We start from the raw sequence: 10,057 nt of genomic DNA, 5'->3' as shown, positions 1-10,057 counted from the left end.
TTCTGGGTAAGCCACATAAAGTCAGGATGATTGTTGAGAAGACACATGTCTTCTGGTATAGGCCAAGCTTCTGTCTGTGGTGCACTAAGCTGGTAGATGAAAATCCAGAGCTGTGGCTGCTCATCATGTCTACTCTAGCAGCTAAAGCTGTCTGAGCAAGGCCAATCTAAAGGAAAGTAGAGCAAAGGATTTTAGCAACAGTGCTCAGTTTCTGAATCCAACTGTACCTGAAGCTGTATCCCCGGCTTTTCCTATTTTATTAGCCAATGCTAGCAGGGCTCTTGTTGTTTGAACCAATTTGAGTTTGGTTTCTTATACTTGCAACTCAAAGAGTCTTTGCTGATGTATCATAATCTGATATTGAGACCAACATGATCACAAGCAAATGGGACTGATCCGAGCTTAGTAAAGCCCAGAATTCACTCAACTAGACACACACACACACACACACACACACACACACACACACACACACACAGTTTGTTCTGTCAACTAGACCAGACTTGGAGACCAAACTTCATTAGTAGTTACTGAGGCACATCTACAGGAAAATAGATCAGTTTAAAAACAAATATACAAATAAAAATTACACTGAGATTTCATCTCACACAAGTCAGAATGGCAGTCATCAAGAATACAAATAATCATAAATGCTGGAGAGGCTGTGGAGAAAAAGGAACACTTTTACACTGTTGGTGGAACTGAAAATCAGTTCAACCCACTATGGAAATGGTATGGAGGCTCCTTAAAAGACTAGGCATAGGAATGTTCTCTCTGATGTGCAGATGCAGATGCTAACACACAATAAGGGGTAAGGGAGGGAAGAATAGAAGTTCATTGCATTAGACAAAGGGGAATGAAGGGAAGGGGAGGGGAGGGGAACAGGAAAGACAGTGGAATGAATCAGACATAACTGTCCTATGTTCCTATATGATACACGACCAGTAAAAGTCCACATCATGCACAATCACAAGAATGGGAAGTTATACTCCATAATGTGGGGCCATGGCCTTTTGTGCATTTAATACCTGTTAAGTGACAAGAGGGTCCAGGAATCTGAATCTGAAGCTGCATGTATAATATGTCAAAATACACCCTGCTGTCATGTATAACTAACAAGAACAAATAAAAATTTTTCAAAAGACTAAGCATGGAGGGCTGGGGCTGTAGCTCAGTAGTAGAGCGCTTGCCTAGCACATGTGAGGCACTGGGTTTGATACTCAGCACCACATAAAATAAATAAATTAAATAAAGCATTGTGTCCATATACAACTAAAAATTAAAAAAAAAAAATCCTAGGCATGGAACCACCATTTAACCCAACTATACCACTTCTCAGAATGTATCCTGAAGAATTAAAGTCATCTTACTACACTGATATATATTATAGCAGCACAATTCACAATAGCCCAACTATGGAACCACTCGAGGGGTCCATCAATGGATGAATGGGTAAAGAAACCATGGTCTATATACGCAATCAGTCATAAAGAAAAATGAAATGATGTCATTTGCAGAAAAATGGATGCAAGTAGAGACTGTCAGACTAAGCAAAATAAGTCAAATTCATAAGGTTAAGGATCATATTTTTTTTCTCACATGTGGTAGCTAGAGAGGAAAAAGGAAATAAAAAAGGTTGGGAGTGATCCCCTCAAAATCAAAGAGAAATCAGTGGAGAAACTGAATTAAGGGGTGGGAGTTGGGGAAGGAGGGGAAAGTGCTGGGGAGTAAGATTGGCCAAATCATATTTGCACACAAATAATATTGTGTTCAAGTATGAATATGTAACAACAAATGCCATCATTATGTACAACTATAATGCACCAATAAAAAAGTGGAAAAAGATGAATGCAGACATTAAATGCATCTGTGCATTTAACCAAGACTTATTCGCAATATTTAAAATTATTCCCCCTTTTCTTAATATCTTTTTTTTAAGAGAGAGTGAGAGAGGAGAGAGAGAATTTTTAATATTTATTTTTTAGTTTTTGGTGGACACAACATCTTTGTTTGTATGTGGTGCTGAGGATCGAACCCAGGCCGCACGCATGCCAGGCGAGCGCGCTACCGCTTGAGCCACATCCCCAGCCCTTCTTAATATCTTAAGATTCTATTTTCTCCCTCTCTTGACTGCGACTATTAACATTTTTGGTGATGTTTCCCCAGGTAGTACATGGAAGGATCTTTCTCTGAAACCATTTCTTGTTTCTGTTCAGCTGTGATAAAAGGACAGAAGCCTAATGTTGGAAGGCAGGAAATAATGCATCACTCTGAGTACTTTGTCTCTTCATTATAAATATGATGATTATGGCTAGGTGGGAAGGTTTCAAAGAGACAGGATGTTACCTTAAACATTTACAAAGTTGCGGTTAAAACAGTCTCCTTAAACTACCTTTTCAACCCACGGAGCTTACATAAATATTTGGCTGCTGGTGACGGGCCTAATAAATCTATTTAGAATGTTGCAGCAATATTTACTTTCAAAGTAATGTCATAAGCCCACTTTGGCCAATAATTTTAAGAAGAGAAGATGCTACTTTTTAGCACCTTGCATAAATATTTGCAAGACCTACAAATTCAAGATAACCCTGCCCCTTTCCTAAAGCTATTTACTGCTTCCTACCCAGATGCCCCTTGTAAATGTTACTCAATCCAGTTAGAAAGGCTTCACATTTACTTGAGATATATTGGAAGACATCCACAGATACTGGGCTCTCATGGAGGAATTCTCGGATTCCCTAATGACCCAAAGTCCTGCAAGGTAATTTCAGGTTGGAGGAAAAACAGACGTTCTTTTGCCTCTAAAGAGAGTGAATCAGAATCTGAACACTTGGGAATAAATCTCATTATGTCTGACCAGGAACTAAAGATGCAGCCCTTGGTGATCTGCCTTGTTATGGGGATCACAGGACAGTAGAAGGGAAAGTGGGTCCTCTGGGTATTGTTTCCCCTGCAGGAACTGAGATGGCAACTTCAGCATTTTGGCTGAGGGCAAATTGGAATGGTTCCTCCTTTTTACAAAGTGAAAGGAGATGGCATCTAACTTCTCCCTGGCTTTCTTCAAGAGTTGAGTTTCTTCTTAACAAAATTATGTCAAGGTCATTGTACTGTCATGTGTAACTAATGAAAATAAATTTTAAAAATTAAAAAAAAATTATGTCATTTGCAGGAAAATGGGTGGCACTCGAGAACATTATGTTGAGCAAAATTAGCCAAAATCAGAAAATCAAGAATCATATATTTTCTCTCCTATGTGGAAGTAGAGAGAAAAAAGGAAAGAAAGGGGGATGGGATAATCTCATGAAAATGGAAGACAGACTGGTAGGGTAGAGGAAGGGGACAGGGGAAGTGCTGAGGAATGAAATTGACCAAATTATGTTGTGTGCCTGTATGAATATGTAACAAAAAAATTTGAAGCCCAATGATATGTATAATTATAATGTAACAATAGAAAGGAAAGAGGTGAGTTTCTTCTTGATTTCCAGAAATGATTCGTCCAGGGAAAACACCAACAGTGGCAAATATCTTTTTATGAGGGCCGAATAGCAAATAAACTCTTGATTGCTTAACGTACCCCAGACTGGTTTTTAACGTGGTTGGATTATGTTTCCAAACATGAACAAGCGTTTCCTGTTTCCTACGTGGTAGAGGAGCCAGGTTGTGAAACACTCATCCCAAACACACCACCAGGGACTTCCAAAGTGTCATTTCTGTGCATCAGGTTTAATTGACAGTACGTATTAACTAAACCAGTGCTCACGGTTTACAAGAAAACAGGAACGGTTGACTTAGAGAAAGAGTATTTCAAGATCCCATGTGAAAATTGCTTTTTTTTCCAGATTTAACAGTCAGGACTTTTGGTTTGAACATTTCTGAAACACAAAAAGACTTGGCTTTGGTATTTACATTATCTAGGGGTGGAGGAAAAGATGATGGGGGCTTTGATGTTCTGAGGGGGATGGTATTTATCCTTTTCAGTGCATGAATTTAAACCAGATGATGCATTTAAAATAGGCTCCATTTTAAGCCACTGTACATTAAGTGGAGCCCTATGGAAAACACTCATTTCCTCTCTGCCAGTAGCTGGTGTGAGATCAGCCTCCTAGGAGTGGCAGCTGCGGGGCCAGCTTCTGCTGCCAGGTTGCAGCCACTCCTTGCCCTAGCACTGCTGCCCGCCAGTGCCTGTCTGCAAAGACTAGAACTTCATAGCCTAGATCATTGCACCTAAGTGAAACAATATACCCCAAAACATTGGGTGGGGTTTCAGATGGCGAGGGGCAGTGACAGTGTCTGATACAGTTATCATCAATCAATATATGGTGTTTATTAAATGAAAATGTCCATAGGAGGATACATTCTTTTCCTGTGGTTACAGTAACAAATCACCACAAACAGGGTGCTTAAAACAATAGAGAGAAATCCTCTTGAAGTTCTGGCGGAAATCAAGGTGTCAGCAGGCCACACCCCCTCTGGGCTGGTCTCAGCCTCTTCCAGCTTCTGGGGCCTGGTTCATGGCAGCACCACTCCATTCTCTGCCTCTGGTCACTTTGTCTGTACTTGTGTCTTCTCCTTTGTGTGTCTCTTATAAGGACATTACTCAGTTAACTTACAAAATCCGAAGAAATGCGTAGACCTTTTCCCTTTTGCGGCCAAAATGAAGTTCAATGCTTTTGTGACTTTTGATGGAAACAAGAAACTGCAAAAGGCATTTCAATGCACCTTCCCACATTCGCAGGAAGATTATGTCTTCCCCTCTCCAAAGAGCTGAGACAGAAGCACAAGGTTCTATCTATACCCATCCAGGAGGATGATGAAGTTCAGGTTCGGTGAGGACACTGGTCCAGGTTTACAGAAGAATCATGTCATCCCTATTGAACAGGTGCAGCGGGAAAAGGCCATTTGCACAGCCGTCCAAATGTGCATTCACCCCAGCAAGGTGGTGATCGCCAGGCTACACCTGGACGAAGACCACAAAAAGATCCTAGAATGGAAGGCCAAACCTTGCCAAGTGGGAAAGGAAAAGGGCAAGTAGAAAGAAGTGACAATTGAGAAGATGTTGGAATGAAGGAACCATATATAACTCACACTAAAAAGTACTAAATGAAAAAAAAAAAAAGGACACTACTCATCTAGATGACCTGGGATGATCTCCTCATCTTAAAATCATTAAGTTGATTACATCTGCAAGATGCCTGCTCCAAATAAGGTAACATCCCCAGGTTCTAGGACATGGGTATACCTTTGGGGGACCATCATTTGGCCCAGTCCACAGGACAACACATTTACATCTGGACATGGGCCCTTTGACTTGTCCATGTTACTTGGCTCACAGGCCACCTCCTCTCTTCCATGGGGGCGCCCAGGACTGACAGTGTGTTCTGCTGAGCGGAGGAGGCTGCTAGGAGTGAGATGCTGGAGGGCAGGGGGGACGCCAGGATGCTGCCCGTGCTTTCCTGTGACACTCAGGGACTTAGGGACTAACTTTGAGGAGAGGTTCCACTTTTTCTTTCTTTCCCTCTGTTTAGTTTGAAGTCTGGGTAACTCTTCAACTTCACTCCCTTATTTCAGAATTTCTCCTTTAGCACATGCTGAATTCTGTTGTGTTTCTCAGGAACTTCATGTGTTGATCAATTGGACCACGAATGAGGGCAGAGACACCTGATTTGTGTCCTCGGCTTCAGCACATGGAACCCGTGTTCCTGCCCAGAGTGTGGGATCCTTCTGATTGCACTGAGTTTGCTTATAATGGTGGGCGTGAGGGATGGTGTCTGTCATGTTTGTTTCAAAACCAATCATTTTTTTTTTTTACCCAAATGAGTCAAAAGCTGTCTTCACAAAAACCTCCTTATGGATGTTTAAAGCAGCTTTATTCACAATCGCCACACAGAAAACAACAGTTCTTGCAGTTCTGGAAGCCAGAATCCGGCTTTTAACAGGCGAGTGGGTGTGAACACTACCTCTAATGGTTGGAGGTTTTTTTAGTGCTAAAAAGAAATGAGATACTGAGGCTCTGAAGAGACACGAGGAAGCATGAATGCACATTACTAAGCAAAGAAGAAAGCCTATTTACTGTGTGAGTCCAACTCTATGAAGAGACAGTGCGATAAAAATCTCGGTGGTTGTTTGGGGTTGAGGAGAAGAGTGAAGAGCAGGCGCATGGATGATTTGGGGACAGTCACCCTCAGTCCGGTAGTAAAATGATGAACGCATATTATTATGTACTTGTCAACGCCCACTGTTCACCACCAAGAGCAAACCTTAGTGCAAATTGTGATCACTGATGGATCATGGCCTGTCACCGTTGGCTCGTCTATTGTAATCAATGTCATCACTGGTGCAGGATGTTGACAGTGGCGAGGCTGTGTGTGGGGAGGGATGGGGACACTGTACTTTCTGCTCAAATTTCTTGTGAACCTGAAACTGCTCTAAACAATTTAGTCTAGATATTAAACAAAAACCCAACGATCCTTTTCTTTTTCCTCCCAGAAAGGTCCGTGGTTCCTAATTACAGGCCTCACCTTGAGGACGACCTCTCAAGCAGATTTTTACCATCCTTTCTCCTCCTTGAGGATAAAATCCAAGATTGATATTCAGACCACTGGACAAACAATATTCTGGATTATTTGAGCTCACTGAACTCACCTTTCCTCTGAAATGCTTATTCTGGACAAACCAGGATGCTGCCCTTTCAGCCGTGTTCCTTGGAAAGGATCAGGTCATTCACAGCCTGCTTTAGGGTGTCCCTGGGCGGGGTGCATGTGCCAGCACCTGGGTCTTACAAAGAAGTCGCTGTTCCTCAGCCAGGCACGACTTTCCAGACTGGAGGGCAGAGAGCCTCAGGCTTATTCTATGGTGACAAAACATAGTGTTTGGCGTCCAAATATATTGATGTCACACATACCTAAGTTTCGGTAAATCGTGGCTTTAGTTATATTGGTCACATTTCAAGACTAAGAGGAAAATTGGAGGATAAAGTTGGTTCCCCTTCTGATCCCACCCCGAGGCACACAGACAGAATCAGAGAGAAAAACCATCTGTCAGCAAGTAGTGAAAATAGTGGGATAAGAAACAGACTGGGAGGCCTCACAGGGAAGCTCTGCAGGGCTGAGTTGGCTGCTGTCAGCCAGTTGGGTCCCTGAGATGCCTGGCGGGTGCTGCCTGCTTCCCCGCTCTTCTAAGGACTGTGATGGTCAGTAAGGCTGAGTCAGGGCCGGTTGGGCTTTTGAAGCTGCCTGCATACCTGAGTCCAGCCCGCCCTGCATGGCCTGAGTGTCCCCTACAGCCCTCCACACGTGGAGACGGATAGGCTCGCCCACTCCAGGCCACTAGGCTGACAGATCTGACCGCCATAGCCAGGTAGATCTCTCCATGTTGTGCATTAGGTCTCCACCGTTCAGATGTGTTTCGGAGGTGGTGTATCCAGATAAAGGGAGGATAAGAAATCATCTCAGGCCCCCACTGTGATGTGTGCTGGGGCAGCTCAGGGTGACCCAGGCACAGGGCATGCACACAGAGACTCCGGGCCCCGGCAGGCACTGGAACATACTCCCAAGTAATGAGAGTGTGAGGCAGACAGTGCTAACGGCCATAAAGAAGGCTCAAATGACAAACAGAAGGACTCAGGAAATGGAGATTGTCTGCAGCTGATTGTCTGCAGGGAACAGAGAGGTGATGGCAGGAACACCAGCAGTCAGTGGGCGAGAGGGGCGGGTCTGCAGACTGAGTGCTGGGGAGCGCAACGGGCAGCCTGGGAGTCATTTCATCATCAGCCCCAATGCAGGACGTGCATCATGTGGGAGTGCAAGGGGCGGAGGGTCAGGAGAGGGCCCAGGAGCAGAGAGAAATGGCTCCATGAGGCACATGTCTAGGTGGGCACTGCAGACATGGAGATGGCAATCTACCACACGCCCCAGGGGAAATCCAGCCAACATGGGAAGGGAAGGGAAGGAGGGTCCACACATTGATTATGGTTCAAGGAGGGATTTTGTGTTTCTTTTAAGGTAGAAAAGTTCTGACTGGGTGTGTACGCTGAGGAGAAGAAAGAAGAGGAAAGGGAGGGAATTGAAAACCTGAGTGGAACTTGGATAGGAAAAGACATAAGGGCACACAGACTTGGGTGGGAATGTTTGTAGTAGTTTGTTACTTGTGATTGCCAAAATGGAAACAACTCAAATAACCACCTACAGGGGAGTGGATGAAATAAATGGTGGCATATTCTTCATCTGGTGGAACGCTACACAGCAAAGAAAAATGAAATGCTGATGTTTTATGAATGATGTAGATGAAACTTGAAGACACAAACCTGAGCGAAGGAAGTACAGTACTCTCCACTTCCTATAACCCTCTTTCTGTGATTTCAGTTATCCATGGTCAATAGTGATCAGAAAATATTAAATGGAAAATTCCAGAAATAAACATTTCATAAGCGTTAAGTAGTATGATAAATCCTTGCACCATTCTGCTCTTTCCCACTGAGGACACAAATCATTCCTCCTTTCAGTGTAGTGATGCTATATATGCTGCCTACCCATCAGTCACTCAGAAGCCCCCTTGGCTATCAGATTGCAAAGTTTTTGTTTAAAGAACTATTATTTTACTTACAATGGCCCCAAACACAAGCTTTTATTACAGCTTTTATTACCGTGTATTGATATAATTGTTCTATTCCATTATTAGTGTTGTTATTAATCTCTTACTGTGCTTAAGTTGTGAATCAAACCTTATCCTAGGTCTGCAGGCACAGGGAAAACCAGTACCTACATGGAGCTCAGTACTCTCTGTGGTTGAGGCATCCAGCTGTGACCTTGGAACATTTTTCAAGTTCACGTAAATGCAATCATACAATAAGAATTCTTTGTGCCTGTTCATTTGCAAGTTTGATCCAGTAGTTGTCCCTTATGTATGGATATTATCTTTTTTATTTTAAAGAGAGAGTGGAGAGAGAGAGAGAGAGAGAGAGAGAGAGAGAGAGAGAGAGAGAGAATTTTTTAATATTTATTTTTTAGTTCTCAGCGGACACAACATCTTTGTATGTGGTGCTGAGGATCGAACCCGGGCCGTGGATATTATCTTTAAAAAAATAGCCACAACTAACTTACAGGAGTAGAGATCAGAACAGTGGTCACCTTAAGAAGGGTACCAGCTGGGAAGGGCCACAGAGGTGTTTTCTGGGGTGCTGGAATGTTCCATGTTGAGAAGGTGTGATGTTAGTAAGGGTCTATACCTGTGTAAAACTTCACTGTGCTCTACATTAAGATTTGTAATTTGATCTTCAAAAGAAAGAGAGAGAGAAGACAAATTAGGCAGATGATATAAGAAAGAGAGGAGGAGAGGGTGTGAGTGGGTGAGGGTTTTGAAGACAGATGGCAGTTCAGCTTCTGACCTCCCCACCATCCAGGTGTGAGGACGTAAATGCCTCCCCTGGGGTGGCGCTGATGAGGGACAGAGGTGGGATGCTTCTGCAAAGGAAGGATCTATAGGACTTGGTGTGGAGACTGGGGGCATCCAGAGATGAGCCTGAAACACTCCCGAGCCCAACCCTTGGAGGGATTGAGATACCTCCTGATCCCCTAGACACTCACTGACCCTTCCAACGCCTACCCCACAGTGGATGTGGACACGTATCTAATCCATTGCATTCAGTTTCTACTGACATAAGTCTTCTTTAGTCAGCTGTGGGCTGTAGCTCAATCACAGGAGCATTTGGAGCCTTAGAGCAGATGTGTGGTTCAGGGTAACATCAGCTCTCCATTGTCTCCTTGTTAAGACAGACTGGGAGGCTGGGGGTGTGGCTCAGTAGTAGATCTTCTGCCCAGTCCACACAAGGCCCTGGGTTCATCCCCAGCACTGTGGGAAGAGAAAGAGTCTGAAAGGGGTGGAGTGTGGGGCTTGCTCCAAAACTGTTGAACAATCATGAATACTAGAGCTGATGCCACTGAGAATTAAGGGGGATTATTACATGGAACAACCCAGTTCATATGTTCAAGAAACTATTCCTTCCAATACTGATTTCTGAAGCTAATTCAGAGGCCAAGAGCAGAAGGTGGGGAGAGGCAGC

The 10,057-nt window shown here is 43.6% G+C and overlaps 1 pseudogene across 1 annotated transcript; it reads left to right on the top strand.

Annotated features, from left to right (window-relative positions):
* The first annotated feature begins 4,654 nt into the window (after window positions 1-4,654).
* On the top strand, window positions 4,655-5,065 carry LOC308655001 (large ribosomal subunit protein uL24-like; annotated as a pseudogene). Its single transcript has one exon. The product of its transcript is annotated as a large ribosomal subunit protein uL24-like (transcript).
* The last annotated feature ends 4,992 nt before the right edge of the window (window positions 5,066-10,057 follow it).

This window comes from Spermophilus citellus (assembly GCF_964194105.1).
Source record: "Spermophilus citellus genome assembly, chromosome: 8".
NCBI lineage: Eukaryota > Metazoa > Chordata > Mammalia > Rodentia > Sciuridae > Spermophilus > Spermophilus citellus.
Note: the sequence above shows the minus strand (reverse complement) of the source record. Positions and strands in the feature narration are given on the sequence as shown.